At 64.0% G+C, this 23,418-nt stretch overlaps 1 protein-coding gene and 1 pseudogene across 4 annotated transcripts in view; one reads left to right on the plus strand and one right to left on the minus strand.

Moving 5' to 3' along the window:
• The window catches only part of RAI1 (retinoic acid induced 1), a 103,447-nt gene that overhangs the window by 57,553 nt on the left and 22,476 nt on the right, over nucleotides 1-23,418 (minus strand). For 3 of the 4 annotated variants that reach the window (XM_084986327.1, XM_021068022.2, XM_021068024.2), the window contains exon 1: nucleotides 11,269-11,317. The exons of the other annotated variant lie outside the window; for it this stretch is intronic. The gene's annotated coding sequence lies outside the window, so the exon portion shown is untranslated. Of the gene's footprint in view, nucleotides 1-11,268; nucleotides 11,318-23,418 lie in introns of those variants that run through there. 4 annotated transcript variants of the gene reach the window in all.
• Nucleotides 11,938-13,016, plus strand: LOC146398435 (uncharacterized; annotated as a pseudogene).

Consider the following 23,418-nt stretch of genomic DNA (forward strand, 5'->3'; position numbering starts at 1 on the left):
GGGAGGTGGCTGGGGGACCCCGGGGGTCTGCCTGGGCTGGGCAGGGACTGGCCTTCCCCCATTTTTAACCTCACACCCCGCAACCCTCCTGCTGAAACAAGGCCGGCCTTGGAGCTGCTCCCCGACGGGCAGGTGTGGGGCTGGGGGCGGCGAGAGGGCTCCTGGCAGGGGCTGAGGGCAGGCCTTGGACGGCTCCCAGGAAGCCGAGTCAGCTTGGAGGGTGCCATTTAGCTACAGCCTGTGCCTGCAGCAAGCCTGGGGGCTGCGGGACCCCACAGCAGGGCCAGAAGCCCCCAGCCTCCCTCAGGGCAGGGTGGGCCTGAGCAGGAGGCCGTTCGCACAAAACCAGGGTCACAGGTGGGGACGTCCCTTCCCGCCCCCGAGACCCTCCGTCCCTTCCTCCAGCGGTAGCCTCGACCACGCCACCCTCATCTCCAGAACACACCCCTGCTCCGAGAATGACCCGTTTCCTCTCCAGAAATCCTGCCTTTCATCCAGCACGGTTCCATCTCCTTTCCAGAAATACTCCCTCTCGTCTTCAAACATAAGCTCCAGAAAGGCCAGCACCCTCTCCGCTCTATAAAGGCTCCATCTTCGCTCCCAAAATGCTCCATTTCCAGAAATATCACATCCTCTCTCCAGAGAGGTTCCATTTCAGCTCCCAAAATACCTCCGATCCAGAAGCGCCCTATTTTATGTCCAGAAATACTCTAGCACCGTCTTCAAAAACATTCCACTTCCAGAAGGGCTACAGTTTATCTCTAGAAGTGGTCTGTCTCCAGAAACGTCTCACCTCGACCAATGCCTGGAATCCAGAAAGGCCTCATCAGTGCTCCAAAAATGCCCCGGTTTCATCTCCAAAAAAGCCTCTCCTCCAGAAAACTCCCCCTCTTGTCTCTAGAAACACCCTCGCACAGTCTCCAGAAACGGAATAGCTTGTTTCTTTCTTTTTCTTTTTCTTTTTCTTTTTTTTTTTTTTTTTTTTTTTGGCTTTTTAGGGCTGCTCCCGTGGCATAGGGAGGTTCCCAGGCTAGAGGTCTAATCGTAGCTGTAGCCGCCAGTCTATACCACGGCCACAGCCACACCAGATCCGAGCCGCGTCTGCGACCTACACCACAGCTCATGGCAATGCTGACTCCTTAACCCCCTGAGCGAGGCCAGGGATCGAGCCCGCAACCTCATGGTTCCTAGTCGGATCCGTTTCCACTGAGCCACGAAGGGAGCTCCCAGAACGGCTCATTTCGAACGGCACTCCGTCTCTGGAAACCTTGCATCTCACGTCTAGTGATGCCCACGGTGTGTCCGCAGAGGCCTGCTCATCTGGTCCAGACACCACAGAAACACGGGAATCCACCTCGTGTGGGATTTCTCGGGGAGAAGCTGAGCAGTGGCCAGGCGGGCTCCTCTCCCTCCTCTTCCCTTGTCCCTACGGTCCCCTGGGGACCTCCGGCCATCTGCGGGGCCCACTCTTGTCCCAGGAGCAAGGATGAACTAAGACCTGGGCTGGCAGGGGTCGAAGTCCCTGGAAGGGGAAACGGATGGCTGGCGTCGGGGTGATGGGCACCTCCGGGGTCCGAGCCAGGGCCAGGGGCAGTGGGAGGCCTGGGCGGGGAGGCCTGGCCCAGGAAGGTTGGGTTGGCCCAGGGAGAGCCAAGGCGTGGCCCCCAGACATGCCCACACCACAAACATGTCCACCGGGCCCGGTCACACCCTCCGTCGGGGCGGACGCAGGGCACAGAAACGCCCCCTCCCCACCTCCCCGAGAGCCACACATGCACGGCGTCCAGGCCACCCCAGCACCCGCAGCTCCGCAGCCGCCTGCGTGCACGGAACACACGCTCTCACCCTCCTCCACGCTCCCCGACTCTGAGCCGGGTCCGGGGACACTGAGGGGCGGCCTCCTAACCACCCTGTGTCCCCTGGGGAAATCCCCGGGCCCAGGACTCTGGGGACCACGGAGGAGCCCACGGCATAGAGGAGCGCACACGGGGCGACCGGCTGGCACACCCACGGAGCTCCCTCCCTCGGGAGCGGCCCTGGCTCTTCTGGGTCCTCTCGCGACGACAGAAAGCTCCTCGCGGGGTGGAGCCGCAACTTGGCAAAGTCGCCTCCGTCCACACAGGTCGGCGCTGCTCTCTGGAGAGGGTGTGGCATTTGGGCACGTGCCCGCGCGTGCCCCCACATGCAGACACACAGGCAGGCAGCTAACACGCTTCCAGGCCCTCGACTGGCCACGGGCAGGGAGGAGGCGGCCCTGGGACCCGGGCGGGCGTTCTCAGCGCCTCCAGGCTGGCGGGGGGGGGCTCCCCTGGGAGGATAATTACCCTTTATTAAGCCTCCCGATTTAGACTCAGCCTCAATTAACTGGAACCTCCCAAGCCCCCTTTTCTGATCCTTCGGGGCCAAGGGCAGACGGGCCCAACCCCCCCACCCCGCACGGGCCAGCTCCTGCCCAGAAAAGGTGCCCCCAGCCCTTGTCCCGGACACTCTAGGTACCCCTCCCCAGCAGCGCACGAGGGGCGGGGACCCCAGGGCTCCCAGCTTTCTGGAGACGCCCTGCATTGGTATTCTCGTCCCTCGCAGCCCAAATTACACGGCCTCTCCTGGGACCCTTTCATTGCACGCTGTCGCTCCAGCAAAAGGTTATGCACGAGAACATCGAAATCCCTCCCGCATATTAACGAAAAGGCGTCTTTTAAATGCGCAGGGAAAAGCGGCCAATTTTACAGTATCTGAGATGCGGACGGGCGGGCGCTGGGCCCTGGGCAGGGCGTGGAGGACAGGGGGCTGTGGCATGTCCTGTCTCCTCTCCCTGGGGCCCTGACCGCGGGGCAGCTGCCCGGCACCTCTCCTCCTCCCCAGGCGGGTCCCCACCTGTGCACCCTTCCTTTCATTTTATTTTTGGGGGCGTCTGGAGCATGGCTGGAAAACACCTTCAAAACCCAGTTTGAATCAGCTTCTCAGTTCCGGCAGCTTCCAGATGCGTTTCAAAGATATTTCAAATCTGCCCAAGATCAATGCAAGCTGGGGTGCCGGGACGGGAACCCCGGTGCGAGTGGGGGTGCCAGGGGACAAACCGGACAGAGCGGGGACCGCAGAGACGCAGGCGGCCCCGTCTCAGCTCCACCTGCGGGGGCTGACGGGCCTGCGGGCGGCACTACGACCCTCCAGCTAGAAGAGAAGCCCGAAGTGGGATGTTTATACGAAATCCCATGTTATTTTTTAAACCCTGTGCTGGCCAAACAGCGCCCATCTAAGGGCCTCAGCCAGCGACAGCCCCGCGCAGGAGCACAGAGGAGAGCAGTCTGCTCAGAGGCGGTGGGGGCTGGGGGTGGGGGCAGGACGTCGGAAGCGGAGACCGCTGGGGTGCTCCTCTGTCAGCTGGGGGTGACAGCCAGGCCCCCCAACACGAGAGACTCAGCGGGACCACAGGATGAAGCGGGGGGGGGAGGGAGGACGAGGTCCCCCAGGTCGGTCCCCTCCTGGGTCAGGCCAGGCCCGAGATGATGTGAGCCCCGCGCAGCTGCCCAGGTGCCCAAGGAGGGCGCCCCTGCCTCCCATCACAGCCGCTCCCTCCGGTCACCGCAACGGGACCCCCGATGCCGGGAACCCTGTGGGGAAGCCCGTCCTGCCAGGCCCACAGTCATCCCAGCCTGGCTTCTTACGGGTCCTGGCGGCCTTGACCCACAGGGGCCTGCTTCCTCCAAGCCTCGGCTTCTTCATCCGTAAAGTGCACATGACAGGAAATACCTAAGTGCTCGGGGCCCAGTGGCAGGAGGCTTGCAGAGGAAGCTCAACAGCAGGTTCCGGGCATCCTTCCCGCGTCTCCCGCCCTCCCCACCCCTCCCCCTGCTCTGTGCTGGGCTTTCTTTCAGGGGATTAGCATCTTCTGGGCTTTCTCCTTCCTTTTGGGCCACACCCACGGCGCATGGAAGTTCCCGGGCCAGGGATGGACGAGCCACCTGAGCCGCAGCCGCAACCTGCGTCCCAACTGCGGCTACTCAAAGTCTTAACCCACTGCGACGGGCTGGGGATCGAACTCCTGCCTCTGCAGAGACAACGTGGGATCTTTAACCTCCTGGCCACAGCAGGAACTTCCTGCTGAGCTATAATTACTGGTCCCAGGACCACCCTCCCCCCAGGAGGGAGTGAAGTCTGAGGGCCCTGCTCCCTCTGGAGTGCCAGGCAGCTCGGAGGGGCGGGAGGGGCGGGGTGCTGTCCAGTCCACGCAGCACGAGTAAGGATCAGCAGAGTCAGAGTTCTCGGCAGGGGCAGAGGGCTACTCCCTGATGGGTCTCGCTGCCCCAGGGGATCCCGGCTGGTCCCTGCCTCTCCCCACGTCAACCCCAGCGTCCCCACCTCCAAGCCTTGGCGCCAGCCGTGCGCCTGGTGCCGAGCAGCCACCTTCAGAATAAACCCTTCACAGCAGTCAAGGCCCAGGGTCTCTCGGCCTCTGTGCCACCTCCGCCACCTGCCCTGCAGAGCCTCTGGTCCCTTCCTGCTCCAGGCCTGCTTCGGGGTACACCCGCGCCCCTCCTCCTCCTCCAGGAAGCCCACCGTGACTCTCTGGGGCAGGGCCTGGGTGTGCTGTCAGCCGCGTGGGAAGGAAATGAGCCTGACCTGTGACCCCCGGTGCCCATCAGATGCCCACCCAGCCCAGCAGCGGGGGCAGCTGGGAACGCGGCTGTTCGTGCAGGAAGACAGGCAGGCTGACCGTTCCGTCGGGGCCCAGCAGCCCCGTGGGTGAGCCTTCTGCTCCCACACCCTCACCCCTAAGCGAACAAGGCCAGGCGGGTGCAGACATGCACGAGGCTGGCACCAGGCACAGACCGAGGGTCAAGGCCGGACACAGAGGCCAGTTACTACGACCCCTGGGTTACAGCTTTCGAGCCAAGAGGCTGCACACTGGGGCCTGGGGCCTGGATCTGACCGCTGGTGAGTTGCTGGATTAGGGAACAGCACACCCAAACCTGGAGATGTCACGTAAGCACCCAGGTCCTGGGTCCCTAGGTGGCGGGACAGGACACCTGACTGTGTCCCCCGTCCCACCTGGTAGAGCTGAGCTGCCGCCCCCGAGGGCCTCACCCTCATTAGCTTTGCCCACTGCCATGCAGGACCCAGTGCCCTGCAGACACCAGCTCCCCTCCAGTCCCTCCTCCAAGGCCACCCACGTGCGTGTAAGGGGCCCCAGCACGGTGACCCTCGGCGGCATCTAAGGCCCCAGGAAATTTCGGGAAGGCAGACCCCACACGGGTCAAGATACCCCTGGGCAGTGCAGCCAGCAGGACAGCCGGGGCGGGCAGGTTCCCAGATGCCCTCACTCTGCTGCGAGGGGCTCCCCAGGGAGCAGCGGGCTCCGGCCTTCCTCTCTGCTGGCGCTGCCCCCGGGAACGGACAGAGCCCCTTTCTGGTCCCCTCACCCCCTCGAATTCCTCACGACACCCTTTCTGGCCTCAGAACCCTCCCCTCAGTCAAGCTCCTGCTAAGAACGTGGGACCCAGTCAAGCAGGAAGATCCCCTCCCTTTTTCCGGACACTCTACCTTTGATAATGTAGCCTCAGGTGGGCCCAATGAACTTCTTTGTCCCCCGGAGGCTCCTCCCGAGACTCGGACATTGGTCCCCTCCACCCCAGAGCGTCTCCTAGAAAGCAGTGTCGGTGGCAGTGCGTCTGCCTCCCAACCCAGCAAACCTGGGCCCCTGCCATGGCAACACATAGGTGCCCTGGACAGACAACTGTACAGACAATGACTCGCTGTGCATCGGATGCCACCGGTCATTTGTACCAACTTGCCCTCGTCTCCCTCACCTTCCAGACAGTCCAGTCGGGGAAAAGTTACGTCCCCCACCGCACAGAGGGGAAACTGAGGAAGCGCGAAAGGCCCGTGATGGTGGCCAGGGCTGGCGGAGCGTGCGGCGGGGCGGCGGGCCCTCTTCTCGACGGTCGGGTCCCCACAAGTGCGAGGTGAACCGTTCGCCCGAGCATCGCCCACTGGGTGAACCTTGACACGTGACTCTGGACTGCGGGCTGCGGGGCACCTGGTTGTCACTTGTTCCATGACTGCTGGGCTTGCGGGGTGACTGGGGGTGAGCCAACCAGGCCGGGCAGAGTGTGACCTGGCGCAGACGTTTCCACAATGGTCTCAGCAGCCTAGGTCCAGGAATGTGGGTACACGGTGGCCAGCAGGGCCCAGGGGCCCAGGGAGCTTAGGGGGAACAGGCCCTGACCATGCTTCAGACCAGAGCTGCCCGGGGCTGTCGAGTCGTCTGCCACCCCCAGGACGGACATGAGCTGGACCCGGGAGGCTGGACCTCAGAACCGAAGGGTCTCAGGATGCCGCGAGAAGGACGAGGCCGCCCATGGGCACCCAGCTACCCAGGGGGCCTGCAGAAGGCGAAGCCCCCACCGGGGGCGTCTGGGAGGCAGCTGGGAACTAGGAAGAGGGGTCTGGGCCTTGGGGTGAGAGGACTGGGTCCCGACCCCCTGGTTCTATGACCTCAAGCACGTCTCTTCTCTATAAAACCCAAACCACAAACACAGCATCTGTGCAAACAGGCCCAGGCCCCGGCACATGAGCAGGGCGCATGGGCGCCATCCAGACACCAGACACCAGACACGCACACACACACAAGCACAAAGACACAGCACAGAAACGCCCACATGCCCACACTCACGAGGACTGCTCTTAACCTTGACCTTCTGGACGGGGCTCCTTGGACCTCAGGGAACATACCCAGGGGTGGGGGGGGGAGGCGTCTGCAGAATTCAAAGGAGAAGCCCAAACCTGCGCGGGCACAACCCCCAGCACCTCGCCACCTGCTCCCGCGGTGCGCTCCCCTCCGAGGCGGGGTCTGGCGCTGGCTCTGGCCCGCGTGGGACCCGGGCCCCACCCTCCATCCCCTGCCCTCAGCCCCGGCCTTCCCTGGCGGGGGGATGTGAGCAGGAATGGCTCAATCAGGATATAATCGTTTTTAATTAACGTGCGGATCATTTCACAGGCTGGTCTCCTTGGAGACCAGAGGGAAGACCGTCTTTTAAGATTTTCCCTTCCCTCCCCGCCCCCCGCCCCCCCCCCAGTTGAAGGCCGCCCCCCCACCCCCACCAGACCCAACCTTGAAAGCAGCACAAAAGCCTGCCGCCTGCATCCCTCGCGGGGCCATTAGGAGGAAAGGGTGCGTTCACACGCAGATAAACACGCACGTGCTCAAGCGCGGGGGCACGCGGCCCGTCCCCGGAAGGGCACAAGTGGGACCAGAGACCCAGGGACACGGCCCACACAGGGACACTCACACTGATTTATGCGCACACAGGGGCTCGAGAAAAGCACACATACAGTGCGGGCCCGCAGACGTGGACACACGCATCTAGGCCGGCAGGCACGCAGACCCCCCCCCGAAGACACGAACAGGAGCGGACACACAGACACACGCACACGCAGGCGCACACACAAAGGGGTCCAGGCCCCCAGACCCCACAGAAATGCCCGAATGCCCACCCGCAGGAGGGCTGCTCAGACAGCAGGACAGAGCTCCCTGTCCTCTGGGGGGGAGTCAGAACCACATCCCCGCCCCCACACACGCCCCCGGGCCCTGGCTTCTGTCCTCAGGTGGCCCTGCCACCTAGCCCACGGGAACCCATGAACAGAGAAGTCACCTCCCAGCTCTTGTGCCCTTGCCACCCACCTGATGGAGCCCCCTGATCCCCAGAGCCCCCCAAACAGCTGTTCCACGCAGCCCTGCCCGAGCCCACCCCCAGGACACACACTGGGGGGGACCCCACCACCACCACCACCACGCCTCTGGGTGCCCGAGGAGGCTGGGGAGCTTCCTGTCTCGTTTTCATTTTAAAAGGGTCCTTTCCTTCCTTCCCCCCCCCACCCCCCGCTTTTCCAGCCCCATCTTTCCTTCTCTCCCCTCCCTCTCCCCCTCCCTCTCGGCCCCTCTCACCAGGGGCCGCCTGGGGTCCAGCTGAGCCAGAGGCAGAGCAGGAGAGGAGCTGGTCCTGCCCCCGCCCCCGAACAGCCCGGAGCTCACGCCAGGGGCACGAGCTGGGGTCCCCTGACATGTGCAGTCCTGCACCTGCTCTGGGTCCTCGGCTTTTCCTCCAGGAAAATGGGTCGGCTGAGAGACAGGGGGGATCGTGAGGCGGGGCATCAGGGAATCCGCTGGCCCAGCGCAGGCTGGCATCCTGGGCGGCCCCAGACGCAGTGGACATCACGGACGCAGCCAGCGTATGTGACACGCAGGCGCCGAGGAGCCCATCTGGCCGCTCCAGCCGGCGCCACCGGGCGCATGGGGCCAGGGGCTTCTCCTCTCAGTGCCCCCGTCTGTAAAGTGGGCAAGGTCAGCCTACAAGACCCCAAGGGACTCCTCCCGGATGCGGAGACCAAGAGGTTCTTGGCTCTACGAGGCCCAGCGGCTGCTGTGTGACCCTGGGACTCACTTCCCTCTCTGGGCTCCCGTTTCCTCCTCTGTCAAAGGCTGCGGGGGGAGGGGGGGGTCAGACAAGCGATGTATCGCCAAGGTGCTTTCAGTTCTGAAAGAAGGTTCTAGATCGTGGGGAGGGAGGAGAACAGCGTCCCACTTATCAGGGAAAACAACGAGGCGCCCGTTTCCTCCACTGCAGGCAGGAGCAGCGTCTTAGGAGGACATGGTCTCAGACGCCAGAAAAGCTTTCGACGCAAATAAGCCCAGCGCCTCCCTCATCAGGGGACATCCAGAACATGGAACAAAGGGGGACTATTAAGCGAATGGTGGCGCATCCACCCAATTGGAAAAGCCTGAAGACCTGAACTGCCGTGTTTGGGGAGAGTTGGTTACAAAACAGGAAAAAAAAGGGGGGGGGCCGTCAGCACCAGCAAGGAGAGCAGGACCCAGTCTGAATACAGAGAGTATGCCCACAAGTCTGCAAAAACCAACCCACCCCCCACCCCCGGTCGAAAAAGACGGCGGGGAAAGGCATCAAAATAGTCCCAGTGTCACAGCCCAGACTGTCAGGACCTTTTGCATTTTCTCCGTCTTTCAGATTTTCTATTCAACCTCTCCTAAGACAGACATGTTATAAAAGTCTTTTTTTTGTTTAAAGGAAAACAAGGACTACATGCCTCCAATTGAGAAACTTTCTCTTTTCATTCATTTCATTCATTCATGACGGATTCATTCACGCCCGTCTGTCCGGCCGAAGCCAAGTGCCCAGCGTGTGCCAGGCCCCGGGCTGTCACCTGCAGGAAACCGGTGGGGAAGGGAGGACGGCCCCTCCAGGAACTGCACCACGAGGCTTGTGCCATAAAGAGCGGAGCGCAACCCTGCCCCAGCTGCCAGGGTCTAACGCCCCTTAACTGCCGCCTCCAGCTGGGAGTGGGGAGTGGGACCAAGTGGCCACCCCACCCCCAGGGCGATTCCCCTCGGGGCTCTGGCATATGCAACCTCTCCTCCCTTGGGGCCACACGGCCACTGTCTGGCTTCATCACCTTCTCTGGGCTCGGATTTCCACCCCCCCAGGGTCCCCGAACGAGGCACCACCCCCCCAGGTCAGAGCGCCTGGTTGGGAATGCGGCCGTGAACAGGGTCCAAGTGTCCACACTGCGTCCTGCTGTGTAGGGGCTGACAGGTTTCTGGGAGGGTTAACTCCTTCTACGCCTGGGCCCAGCCACAGAACAGCTCCCCTCTCCCCCAGGAACCTGTTCCATCAGGAGAAGCATTCCCATCACCTGACCGGGCTGGCGGGGGCCCTAGGGCCCTGGGCCAGGCCCCCGACCCCAGGAGGAGGAAGGGGGGAGCCTCCCTTAGCCCCCTAGGCTGCTGCCCAGAGCCCAACTAAGGCTGATGGCCACCGACTCTCCTCCAGCCCCACGGGCCTTGACCCCTTCCACCCCGCCCCCTCCTCCTGCCGAAGGAGCAGGGGAGGGCGCGCTGCAGGCTGACAGCCTCTGACCCCGCGGCCCCCACGGTGACTTGAGCCCCCCCCCCCCAGGACTGCGGTCCCCAGAAATTCTCCGGGCTAGCCCTCCCTCTGCAGGGCCCAGGCGGGAAACGAGAAGTTCCCACCCCCTCCTCCCCTCCCCCAGCCCCGAGGGGAGGGGCGAGGGTCCGGATCTCCGGGTCAGGGAGCAGCGTCTGCTGTGGATCGCAGGAGACAAACACGCCGTCACACACACACACACGCACACACACACACATCACCCTCGGGATCACCTCTGAAGCCCGCATTGTACCGGAGGGGAGGCGGCGGGTGGGGGGCCTCTACGTGCCTGGAGTCACCAGCCAATCACCAAGCCGGAGAGAGGCTGGAACCCACGACCCGGGCCCCCGACCCAAGCCTCTGGCCTCCACCGCACACCCCACCCCGCCTAGCCCTTCCGACGTCAACATCTCTAACCCAAACAAGGCCCTCCCCCGAAGGAGTTCCCCTCCCCCTCCCCCTGGCCGGGGTCCGCAGCCCCCGGAGGGACCGAGTCGCGACCACCACCACCACCCCCACCACCACCCCCGCCGCCAACCGCACAGGCGCGAGGTTTCATTGTCAGCCTGGCCACTGGGGCGCGCGCGAGGCGGGGGTGCAGGGCAGGGGGACTGTCTCGGCCGGTGGGGAGGGGTCTCCAGGGGAAGTGTTTGCAGCAGCTCCTCCCGCTCGGTCCAGATCCGGAAGCCGCAGGGAGAGGAGGAAGGCGGGGGTGGGGAGAGCGCGACCTCGGCGCCCGCGGGCGATGAGGAGGGGCCGCGGCGGCCGGAGGAAGCGCCCGAGGCGTCGGGGGCGCCGAGTCCCCCGGGAGGCTGCGCTCTCGGGAAGTTTCCCACCGGTTGCCCGGAGCAGGACAGGGCGCGCGCGCGGCCCTCCCCGCCTGACCAGCTCCGGGGCGCAGACTGCGAACTTGAGCAAAACTCCTTCCTTCTCTGCGTCCCTCCCCTCGGTCCGCGGCCACCAGCCCCGCCATCTCGACCCCCAGCCTTCAAGCCAGTGCCACGGTCGCCAAGACCCCTCGCCAATGTATCGTGGAGGAAACGGGGGGGGCGGAATCCCCAGCACAACCAAACTGCGGTCAAAAGAAAAAAAAAAAAAAAGGGAAAGAAAGAAATTCCTCCTCCTGAGACCGATTCCCTCAACCGGTGTGGAAAACCCCAAACAAGCAGATCTGCAACTCCAGCCAAGATCGCGGCGGCGCACGGCGGGAGGGGTGCCGGTGGCGGGCGGCGACCCCCGCCGGCAGCCCCGGGAGCCCTCGCGCCCAGATCGGCCCCCCGAAGACACAAAGCTCCGCCGCCAACAATACCTGCGGGCTCCTCCTGGGTCTCCCGGGCGCCGGCGCTGCGCGTCTCGCCGCCTCCCTTCCCCGCGCCGCCTCTCCTCCTCCGCTCGCGCGCGCTCTCCCCTCGTCTCTTCCAGAACGCGGCGGCCGGATGAGATCCTTGGGAGAAAAAAATGTGAGCGCTCGCACGATTCCTTTCTCTCCGCCCGCCGCTCTCGGCGGCCCGGGGCTCGCTCCTTTCTCCCCCGCGCTCCCGCGCGCGCCGCGCCTCTCGCGCCCCGCGTTTCCTTCTCAGCAGCCCCTGCGAGCGCCCTCAGTAGCCATTATTCACGGGCCACCGGGGGACAGGAGGAAGAGACCGCCCCGTGGCCGCATCCACTCGGCGAGCGCGATGCGGGCGCGGGGCGCGCGCGGGGAGGGGCGCGCGATGAGGGGGCTTGGCTGCGCGCAGCCCGCGCCCCAGACGCGGGGGAGGGGAGGAGGAGGAGGGGGGAGAGAGGGAGGAGGCGGGGGAGGAGTGGGAGCTGGCGAAGGGGGCGGGAGGAGGGGGCGCCGGGGAGACGCTCCCGCGGCTCTCGCCGCGGGGGCCGGGGTCACCGGCTGGGAGGCTCCGAGGCGCTTAGGAACTGGAGTGGGGGGGGGTGCGTGTCTCCGTGCGCGCGCCCGCGCGCGCGCCACAGATGGCTGGGGAGGGAAGGAACGCTTTAATATTTTCCCAGTGACTTACGAGCCCGTGGGTGAGCTCCTGGATGCGCGTTTTAGTCCGTGTGTGTATCCGTGTGGCTGTGTATTTTCTGATCCGCCTTCCGTGCGAATGTCACGGGGTTTGGGGGTCTGCCGAGAGCTTGTGAATGTGCTGAGTCTCGGGGGGACCGAGTGATGCGGTGCCTGCGTGGGGTTGTTTGTGTGCAATTGTTTATAGGGGGTTGTGGGACTGCGCCTGTGTGGGCCGTGTCTGCATGAGATTGTGCGCGTATGGGGTTGTGACTGCGGGGGCCCGAGTGTGTCTGCGGGGTGTCGGGGGCTTGTTGGCGTGGGGCTGCAGGGGCAGTGAGCCCGCGCAGGGCTGTGGTGCGACTGCAGGCGGTCTCGTGTGCGGCTGGTGGGGCTGTGTTCTGCCTGCGGGGCCGAGGCCTGGCGGGGGGGGGGGGGGGTCCGCGTGGCGTCGGGGCGCAGCGCGACGAGTAGAGGCGGAGGAGAGAAGGCGGGGATCAGAGGAGAGAAGGCGGGGATCAGAGGACCTGCATCCCGCGCCCCCTCCGCACCGGAGGCGCAGCTTGGGAGTACCCGGCACTGGCCCGCCCCGCGGTCCTAGAAGCACCGGGTTTGGAGGCCCTGCCGGGCCTGGGAGACGCCTGCGGGCTGGGGGCCGCGAGAACCGAGGCCCGGAGATCCGGAAGCAGGCCAGAAGTGCGCAGCGAGGGCCGCCCGCAGAGGCGGGTCGCGGTCCGGAGACAGCGGAGGACCCGGCGCAGACAAAGAGAAGCCGGGCCGGGGCCTCGAGGCGGGACCGTACCTCAGGTTCCCCCGCGGCCGAGGGGCGGCCCCTCCTCGCCCCAGTCCCGAGGCCGCCGGAACGGCTCGGGAGCCCCAGGGACGCGGAATTACGCGCCCCGGGCGGGGCCTCGGTGGCGGGGCGGGTGAGCGTAGCCGGCGGGCGCCGCGCCCCGGGGCTGTGATTGAGCGCCCCGCAGGCCCGCCCCTCTCCAGGCGGCTCACCGCCCACGCTGCCATTCATTCATTCATCCGTCCTCTCTCCATCCGCCCACCTTCTCCCCATACACGTGTCCGGCCTGTCGTCCGTCCACGCGATTATCGCGCCAGCTGGCTCTCTCGTGCTTGCCAGTCTGTCCTTGTCGCCCTCCTCGCCTCCCCCAGACCCCTGTCTGGCAGGAGGGGAGGAGCGCGCCCCACGATCTCGATGACTGCCCGACCCGTCCCCACTCCCCACTACCCGCTTCCCACGTCTGTGCCCACCCCGCCTTCCCTGAGACCTGGTGACTCCTGGGGGCCTGCTCAGCCCAGCCTCCGCCGGCCTTGGCGGAGGGAGTTAGGAAACGGTTGCTATGGTCCTGGGCTGAAGGCAGTGCAGGTCCTGGAGACACAGCAGCCACCAGAACCCCAGGGGCCAAAGCAGTCACTCCCAAGCCTGCCACTGGTAGGGTGTCAACGGGGGACCTAAGAAACAGGTTCCCTGGCCTCTAGCCCAGACCTCATCACTCTGAGTGCCCAGAGCCTTCGCCCACGTTGTGCCCTCCGGGAATCAGCATCTCACAGCCAGGCTCGGGAACCTCTTAACAGCCTACCCAGTCCTGAGTGTGGCCACCTGGGGCATCCAGCAGGCCTCTTGCCCCAAAATGGACCCTAAACCTGCTCTCTGGCTGCCCAGGCTCACCCGGTAAGGCTGCAGCAAAAACAGGCTACCAGCAGGCCCTGAGCAGCAGACACCTCTCTGGCCTCTAGCTTCCCATCTTTAAAATGCAGACTGACTCGTGTCCTTCTATTACCTGGGCCTGGGAACTGGGGCTGCTCCGTGGCGAGGCAGCCGAACAAACCAGAAGTCTACCGTATGCACCATTAGGCAAAGTGCCCCAATGCTGCTGGGACCTCCGACCCAGCCGCAGCACCACCTGCCCCTCCGCCTCAGACCATCCTTGTCACATCCTGACTCAGCCAGCTCCTCCAGGCAGCCACCCATAGGCCAGGCGGGAGGACAGGAGTGGATGCCCCTTCCCCCCGGGGTAGGCGCAGGCTCCCCCCCTGGTTCTGAGTGATCTGAAGAAGCGGCCCTCCCAGCAGCAAGACTCCCAGTCAGCTCCCCCCATCTCACCACCGTCCCCTTGCCGTCCCTTGTTCACCAAGCATATTCTCACCCCAGGGCCTTTGCACTTGCTGGTCCTTCTGCCTGGAATGCCCCCGCCTTTCGCACGTACCATCTGACTCACTGATTTAGGTGTTCTGCAGGCATTTTTGTCTTTTTGCTCACTAGCGTCCACAGGAATGGTACCTGGTACACATTCGGTAAGCATTTGCTGAGTGAGCGTGACCCAGCCCAGGGCTTTCTCCACGGTCCCTGGGTCCCTCTGGAGAACGATGGGGCGGGGTGAAGAATATCAGAGCAAGGACAGGTCATATGACCCATCCAAGGTCACTCCACAAGGGCCTTTCAGGAAGCACCTGTTCTGAGGATCTGGAGGGAGGGGACGGTGGAGGCGTGGCTCAACCCAACGAAGGACAGAAACCCCCTACCAGCAGGGGCCCCTCCGGCGGTGATGCATGCGGGGTCGTGAGGACAGCCCCCAGGGCGGGGATCTGCCCACCTCTGCAGATCCGAGCCATCCGAGGACTTGTCAAGAACACACAGCAGGACAGTCTGGTCCCCACCTGATGGAAGCTTCGAGACCCTGGCTCAGTGCCAGGCCCAGAGGAGGCACTCGATACGCTTTTCGCAAAGCAAAGAATGAAGCGGCAGCACCAGAATGCAGACCTAGGCCTGCGTGGCCCCCAACCCCTGGCTGGGCCCCCCGGGTCCTACCGGCAGGATTCCGCAGGATGGCGGCGGCAGCAGGTGGCACAGGGCGGGTCTCCGTCCACATGGAGCGAACAGCCGCTCCCTGCCCCAGCTGGGGTCTGACTCCATGCCCACCGTGAGTCCTGCTCCCCTCACTTGGCTGGCAGGGAGCCCTGTGAGCCAGGGCCGGGGGTGTTCGGTCTCAAAGGGCCCATGCCTCCTGGGGATGCGGGGCTGGTTCAGAGCCCGGGCTGCACTGCGCCCCTTGGCTTGGCCAGCACTATCTGAACAGCCGCTTTCCTGCCAAGCCGGTGTCCACATGCCTTCTAGGGGCCAAGGAGGGAGCCCCAGGCCACCAATGCGGTCAGCGGGGCTGCCAGGTGCTGCGCTCACGTGAACACTGGGCCAGGGGCCATGCTGGCACGAGGCAGAGAAGAGGGTGGAGGATGCCTCCCGCCAGGCCCGGTGGGTTCTACCGAGACTCAGAGGTCACGTTCAAGTTCAGCCCTGGTCTGGTGACCCCCAGGCCCTCCTGGCCTTGGGGGGGCTCTAATCCCCTACGAAAGGACAGGATGCCAGGCTCCTGGCCGGCAGGTGTACAGGCCAGAGGTCAGAGCAGGGCCAGCAAGTTTGAATCTGCATCTTTCCCTCTCATCGGTTCCTCCCACCGCCCCATTTCAGAGACGGGGGTCCCTGAGGCCCTGCGGGCTGACCAGCCCACCATCACACGACTGAAATGGAGCAGAGATTGTCACCCAACCGCTTGGCCAACACTCCCTGAGCACCTGCTATGTTCCAGGTGACAGGAGGCGGGGCTAAGAACAAGACAAGGCTTCCCTCCGCACAAGTCCCAACACAGTCACGAAACTGAATGCGAGTTACATGGGCCATGACGTCAGGCGACCCGTGCTGTGATGGACGGCCAAAGCCGGAGGGGGTGGGGGGCGCTGGGAGCATCGGGGGCGCCTTCCCCATGAGATGGCCTGGGAACTGGCCCTTGAAACAGGGGAGAACAGACCTAGACTCAGAAGTGAGGCACGCAGCTCCCAAACTGCAGAGGCCCGGAGCCCGAGCAGGCCAGCATTTTCCAGGGACGCCAAGGCCGGCGGCTGGCATGGAGTAAGAGAGGCGGGAACCGAGAGGTGACAGAGGGCCACCCACCGGCCCTGGTGCAGCTCTGTAAGGACTGGCTCTCCCAGGTCGTGGGAAGAGGAGTCTGCAGGGCTCTGAGCAGGGGCGGCAGGGACCCCATCGGGCTCTCGCAGGGGTGGGGCCAGGGCAGGAGCAGGTTTGAGGTGGAGGCCTGGCCAGGGCAGGAACCAGGGAGAGCTGCCAGGACGGGGACAGCGCGTTTATCTTGGGGACGGGGCTGACAAGATCATCCGATGCGTCGGGCCAAGCAGCGAAGAGGGCTGAGCTGCTGTGGTCAGCCACTCGTCTGCCACTCGTGCCAGTGGGTGCCTCCTGCCCCCATGACGGGTCCATGACAGCTGCGGAAGGGGCCCGTTGTCAGCGGGCGTGCAGGAGTCGAGCCTGCCTGGGTCAGCACCCGGCCTCACTTCTCCCTTTGCACGTGGGTCCCTCCCCACCACAGCCCCGTCCTTGTGTTTCAGGAGCGCTCACCACGTGCCAGGCCTCGTCCGGGTGCCAGGGAGACAGCAGAACAAGACAGACCTGGGCCTGGCCCCCATAGGCCCGCGTGGCCTCCGAACAGCACCAGCCCTCAAAGCCACCCACGCCCAGCACCCCGAGCCTGGCGCACAGAGTGGGCTGAGGGCAAAAACCCACAAGAAGTCTTTTTCTTTGAAAGGAAAGAACTTGATGGCTGGTGGGGGACAAAGCGGGCAGCATTACAAACAGCCGAGTTCCCTGAAGTTTTTGGCACATTTTGTTTGTACACCCCTCCCCCATCCCAGGGGCCAGCCGGCGAGGTCACAGGGCATCGCATCTGGGGCCTCCCAAGAGGGTGCCACCGCGTCAGGGCAGCGGCCCGCCTCCCTGGGGGCCGTTCACCAGAGCCTGCTGGAGGCCAGGCCCAGCCCACTTCTTGTTCCACCTTCCTCTGACCTAGGTGACTTTTTTTTTTTTTTTGCTTTTTTAGGGCCTCACCCCCGCGGCATATGGAGGTTCCCGGGCGAGGGGTCGAATCAGAGCTGCAGCTGCCAGCCTGCACCACAGCCACAGCAACGCCAAATCTGAGCCGTGTCTGCGACCCACACCACAGCTCACAGCAATGCTGGATCCTTCACCCACTGAGCAAGGCCAGGGATCGAACCCACATCATCATGGATCCTAGTCAGATTCGTTTCTGCTGAGCCTCGACGGGAACTCTCTGCTGTCTGTGGCTTTCTCTGCCATCTGTCTGTCTGTCCGTCCTTCCTTTCTAGACTGTGGGAGGCCACGTGACAAGATCACACAGCTCCAGACTCAGGCAGGGCAGAAGCACCTGCTAGGGAGCCTTCTTCCCTGGGTGGGTGGCCTCACCTGGACGTGCCTGACCTCTGGCTCTCACGCACCTGTCGGCAGCCCACGCACGCCTGTGACCTTCCTCTCTCAGCTCCTGAAGATACTGAGCCGGGTCCCTGAACTTGGAGGGCAGGGCCTGGTCACTGAGGGCAGAGGCTGGTGGCTGCAGGCAGGGCTCGGGCAAATGAGTGGCACAAGGAAGAGGGAAGGAAGACAGAGACGAGGAAGTGGGGACAGGGGACAGAGGGCGGGGAAGGGAGCAGGGTGAGAGAGGGAGCAGAACGGAGGGCCGAGGGGTGGCGAGCACGGGGGCCGGCGGCAGGGGTCTCCCAGCGCCTCACCTGCTCTGCATTCCCTCAAAAGGTCCTGGGTCCAGAGGGCAGCCTGGTCCTGGCTATGACCAAGGCCACCTGCTCTTGGCACTTCTGGTCTGGCCATGGGAGCAGCTCCTGGCAGCCCCTTGCCCTGGCTGGCACCTAGCACGGCCCCACCCAGGGGCAGGGGGGCCGCAGTGGGGCTGAGGCCTCACCCGTGCTCTGCACCAGTGGCTCCAGACAGACTGACCCTTGACCCCAGGCACAGTGCAAGCACCCCGACCCAACCCCGCCAGAGACGGACACTCGCCCTCGGCCAAGAATGGACTTCTGATCCCAGCCACAGTCTCTGGCCCCAGCCTGACACTGGCCCTGCTACAGACCGACCTCTGACCCCAGCCCCAGCCTCAGCCTGAACCCTGATGCTGGCAGAGGCTCACAGTGGTGACCATTTCGTGGACACGTCCCTCTGGGGACCGTGTGAGAAGCAGGGCCGTTCACCTGCGGGTAAGAAGCTCCATCGACGCCGCCGTGGCGCACACGGAGACCTCGGGGCCTGCAGTGACTGGCGAGGGCCCAGGGCGCTTGTGTGCAGGCTGGACGTTCACATGCAGCCAGGCCCGGGGTGCAGCCCCAACAGGGGCAAATGGGCACGCGGAGCCCCACAGGTGTGCTGAGATGCACAGGCCAAGCAGGCCCACGCATGCACACACACACACATGCACACACACGCCCTGCCCTTCTCCCTGGACCACAGCCCCTCCAGCCCAGCCCAGAGGCTCCCCAGGCACCAGGAATGACAAGAGGGTTCCTAAGGGAAGCCAGCAGGAGGGCGAGTGCTGCCCCCTCCCCCAAACCCACTGCAGATCGGAGGCAGCCAGGACACGCAGGAACACAAAGTGCCCCCGTCAGACACACTCGTGTGCTTCTATGTGTGCAGGGAGGTGTGTACGGGGCGTGTGCACACATGCAAGGCCACAGAGCAAGGCCACGCAGACCCCTCTGCAAGAGAGCAGTGCACAGCCACACACCCGCCGCCACGTCACTGTCCCGACTCGAGTTTGCGGCTGTCTACACCAGGTGGCTAACCACTCCTCGGGTGACCCTCCAGCCTCTTCCCAGCTCAGCCCCCCTCAACTTAGTGGCTCCAGGATTCTGGCCCAGGGGCCCTCCTGGCCCCCAGCCCCCAGCCTCAGGCATGGGAGGCCCACCAGCGTCCTGCTGACCACGTCCCACAAGGACCCGGGCTGGCTGTGAACCCGTGGGCTTCGGCACGACTGGGCCATCCCTCCGGAGGGAGACAGCCCCCTGCTCCAGCTTCTCCTGGGGACACGCAACTCGGAAGCAAGAATCCAGGATGGCCTGAGTCTGCAGACATGGCCTCTGGAAGGGTGAGAGGATGGAGAAGAAACTGCTGATCAGAAAGGAGAGGGGGCAGTTCCCGTCGTGGCGCAGATTAACGAATCTGCCTAGGAACCATGAGGTTGCGGGTTCAATTCCTGGCCTCGCTCCGTGGGTTAAGGGTCTGACATTGCCGTGAGCTGTGGTGTAGGTCGCAGTCGCAGCTCGGATCCCGCGTGGCTGTGGCTGTGGTGCAGGCCGGCCGCTGTAGCTCTGATTCGACCCCTAGCCTGGGAACATCCATATGCCACGGGGGCGGCCCTAGAAAAAGGGAAAAAAAAGAAAGAAAGAAAGAAAGGAGAGTGGGGATGGGAGGGGGTCTGTGGAGGGGGCTGCGGAGACTATTCTGGTGCTTCTCCTTCTGGTTTGGCTGCACCCCAAATTCCCCCGTGTGGGCAGGGGGCCGCCGTGCTGACTCGCCAGCACGCCCCTGGAGTGGCCCCACAGCCTTGAGGCAGGTGTTCTTGGTCCATCTTAGAGGCACAAGGAGTGGGACCAGCCGGTACCACCCCAGTGTCCCCAGCACATCCCAAGGAGCTGTCTTGGTCCCCCGTTCTGCCCAGGACCCAGCTCAGAGCAGTCCACCCAGCCGGACCCTGGCTGCAGACGCCCGCTGGGCTCTCCAGGAATTGCTGGCGCTAAAGTCATGATCCCAGCCTCCCAGATGAACCAGTGTAAGTCCAGCTCTGGGACACCCCGGCTGTGCGTCCCCAGGCAGCTCCGCACCCTCTCTGGGCCTGGTCTCCAAGCTGGGAGAAGGGATGGGGCGCCTGCTTATCTCATGGGGCAGGGGGCTGGACGGCAGACTTCTAAGCGGCAAATCTCTCTCCCTAAACTTAGCAAAAAGCTCACCGTGGAAACCAGGAGACCCCACCCCACCCGGCGCGAGAACCTTCACGGGACAGGCTGACGCGGCCCGGAGCCAAGGCGCCCCCAGCCCGCGGGTGTTTCCAGCTGCGGCCCCGCACTCCCCGGGGGCCCCTGCCAGTCAGCTTGCTGCGAGGCCCGCGCCCCCCCAACACGGGTGGGGGACTGCGCTGCTCGGCCACGGTCTTTCCACCTTTAAAACAGGACCAACCGGACCCGGCATCTGAAGTCAGTGCGGGACTCGCCCGCCTCACGCGCTCAGGGTTCTTCCCTCCAGACGCCGAGCTTTCCCCGTCTGGGGCACGGATCCAAGTCCAGCTCCACGGCTGAGCTCCTGGGGCGAAGGCCCACCCACACTCCGGCCCCGATCCGCGTGGCCACCGACGCCCGCTCCGGGCGGCCAACCCCCCACGGCCAGTCCCAGCCTCCCAAGGGCCAAGCGCCGGGCAGGGAGGAGGCTGGGAGCCCCAAGCCACAGACCCTGAAACTGGGGCGCAGAGAGGGAGCTGAGGGGGGTAGAAGCAACGGGAAGCCAGATTTCACCTCCATATAAGGAAGAGCCAGCCCACAGCAGAGCGGCCCAGGAATGGAATGAACAGGCCGCCTTGGGAGGTGGTGAGCGGCCTGTGGCCGAAGGCATGCAAGCAGGAGAAGGGGTCTGGGGGCAGGAGGTCACACAGGCGCTCGGACGCAGGCCAGGGCGGGGCCGAGGGGTCTCTGGTCCTGCGACTTGACCAAGGCCATGTGAGCAAGCGTGGACTTCCAGAAGGTCGGAGCTGGGGGCCAGAGCTGCCACGTGAAAGCCTTCAGACCGAGGACAGCCCCCGACAGGCTGGAGCGAGGGCCCAGCCCCCCCACCCATCCCCCACTCCCCCATCACAAAGCACTTAATTTTTTTTTTTTTTTTTTTTTTTGGTCCTTTTAGAGCCGCACCTGTAGCATATGGAGGTTCCCAGGCTCGGGGCTGAATCGGAGCTGCAGCCGCCGGGCCTACACCACAGCCACAGCAACATGGGATCTGAGCCGTGTCTGTGACCTTCACCACAGCTCACGGCAACGCCGGATCCTTAACTCACTGAGCGAGGCCAGGGATCGAACCTATGTCCTCATGGATACTAGCTGGGTTCCTTACTGCTGTGCCACCACGGGAACTTCCGAAGCACTTAATTTCTAGAAGACAATTCCTACTTTTAGTTTTAGGAGTTGGAAAGAATACAAAAGAAGAAAGAAAAAAAGATCCAGGGTCCCTTTTGCCCTGGGCCCGTCGCCACTATCACTTCTTCCCAATCTTCTCCGTGCGCGTCGCTTGCGGTTAGAAATCCCAGCATGCGCTAAACTTCCTCAAAATGGAAATACAATTTACCCTTGCAAATTTTTTTTTTTTTTTTTGGTCTTTTTGCCATTTCTTGGGCCGCTCCTGCAGCATACGGAGGTTCCCAGGCTAGGGGTCCAATCGGAACTGTAGCCGCTGGCCTACGCCACAGCCACAGCAACACGGGATCCAAGCCGCGTCTGCAACCTACACCTCAGCTCACAGCAACGCTGGATCCTTAACCCACTGAGCGAGGCCAGGGATGGAACCCACAACCTCATGGTTCCTAGTCGGATTCGTTAACCACTGAGCCACGACGGGAATTCCTACCCTTGCAAATTTTTAAAAAATTGTTTTTTGGCCACACCTGAGATATGCAGAAGTTCCCAGGCCAGGGATGGAACCCGCTCTACGGCAGCGACCTGAGCCTCAGCAGTGACATCAGGTCCTTAACCTGCTGAGGCTCCAAGGAACTCCAAACATTCACCCTTTCAAGAAGTTTTTGTAAACGCACAGACCTGTGCCAGCAGCCCTATTTTCAGAGCCTTTTCGTCAAAAAGAAACCAGTACTAGTCGTTCCCACTGCAGCTCAGCAGGTTATGAGCCGGACTAGTGCCCACGAGGTGTGGGTTCAGTTCCTGGCCTCACTCAATGCTGGGTTAAGGATCCAGCACGGCTGTGGCTGTGGCGCAGGCCCGCAGCTGCAGCTCGGATCCCACCCCCCGCCCAGGAACTTCCATATGCCACGGGTGCAGCCCTAAAAAGAAAAAAGAATCCAGCACCCATTAGCAGTGACCCCCACTCTCGCCCACACCGCAGCCCATCAACCCCTGGTCTGCCCCCCACCTTCACGGACTCGTGTGTCATCGTCGGCTCCTCCTGGCCTCCTCGAACCCACCCCAGCCACCTCCAGCCCTGCGGGAGCCAGAAGGAGCCTGCAAAAGCCAAGTCAGGCCACGTCCCACCCGCCCTCGGAATGCTCCATCCATGGCTCTCGGCGCACACGAGTCTCAACCACACTTGTCCGGGGAGCCACGGTCCCCTGTGCCATCAGCCATCTACCGCGTTCCAGCTCCTCTTGCACCATCCTCCTGGCTCCCTCTGTGCCAGCCACACTGGCCTCATCAGGCAGGTCCTGCCTCAGGGCCTTTGCACCGCCTGCTCCTCCCACCCGGACCACGCTTCTCCCACGCTTCTCTCCAGCTCTGCTTTCTTCGTCCTCAGAACACGTCACCTGACAGCCCTTTGGTCTCCGCTTCTCCTCCGCTCAAGAGGCAGCTCGCACCTTGCACGGGGCTGCAGCTCCGAAGCATCTGGGCCGTTTCCAATAAGACGAGCTACGTGAAAGGAGCCCAGGCGGAGCGCGAGCAGCCCCGGAACGGACGCCGTGACCCGGTGGCCCTCACCTGCGGGTCCTCGCCCTGCAAACCGCTCGGTGCCAGGAGAGCTCACTCACACGTCCACATCGCAGCTTCTCTTACAAACACAGCTCCGCTCATCCAGGGCCACGCGGCCAGGGCCGCGCACAGACACGGAGGGCCGGCCAGGCCTTGCCGCCCTGGGGCGCTGTCTGAGCTGCAGCCCAACCCCCCCGCCCCCCCAGCTCCCCACCCCCTGCTCTCACATGTGGCCCTACATCCGCTAAGAGGCTCCGCCCTACCCACCCCCTCGGGACCCCCACCCCTCTCCACCTGAACCAAGGGAACCGGGGGCGGCCTCCCCACCCTCCTCCCTGCCCTTGACCGTATCCGGCACAGCACGCTGGGCCATAGGAGGCTTCCTTAGCGGGCCCACCCTGGGGGATCTACGCCAAGGAGGGGCCTGGAAGGGTCCGGCTGGGGTCACATCAGCACCCACATTTAGCCACCACTTGCTGTGCTCCAGGGCGCAGGGAAGCACGGCCTGGGGAAGGCCCGGGGGACGGGGGGCCAGAGAAGAGGTGGGAGGGCTGCAGCCTGGACCTGTGCTGCAGTTAGGCCCATGTTCGAGCATGCGTGGGCGTGTGTGCACGTGTGTGTGTGTGTGTGTGTGTGTGTGTGATCACACAGACGATGCCGGGCTCTACCGTGGGCAGTGCCCAGTCCCCCCAGGGCCTCAGTGTCCCCGCCTGCACACAGGGTCCCCCCGATGACCAGCCCCTCTGGCCCCACAACTCCGGCCCGCCTCCCCACCCTGAGAGGTTTTCCGGGTACTGCGGCCCTGCCTTCTCATCCATCAGGATTTTGCTGCATTCCTGTGAGTCATTCTCCAAACAAACCCGCGTGAGGGAAGGAGGGGGAGGGAGGGGAGGCTGGATGCAAAGG

This window comes from Sus scrofa, chromosome 12, assembly GCF_054392235.1.
Source record: "Sus scrofa isolate SSC_HxYL_T2T_F1_AM1 chromosome 12, Sscrofa_HxYL_maternal_Yorkshire_Landrace_v2.0, whole genome shotgun sequence".
NCBI lineage: Eukaryota > Metazoa > Chordata > Mammalia > Artiodactyla > Suidae > Sus > Sus scrofa.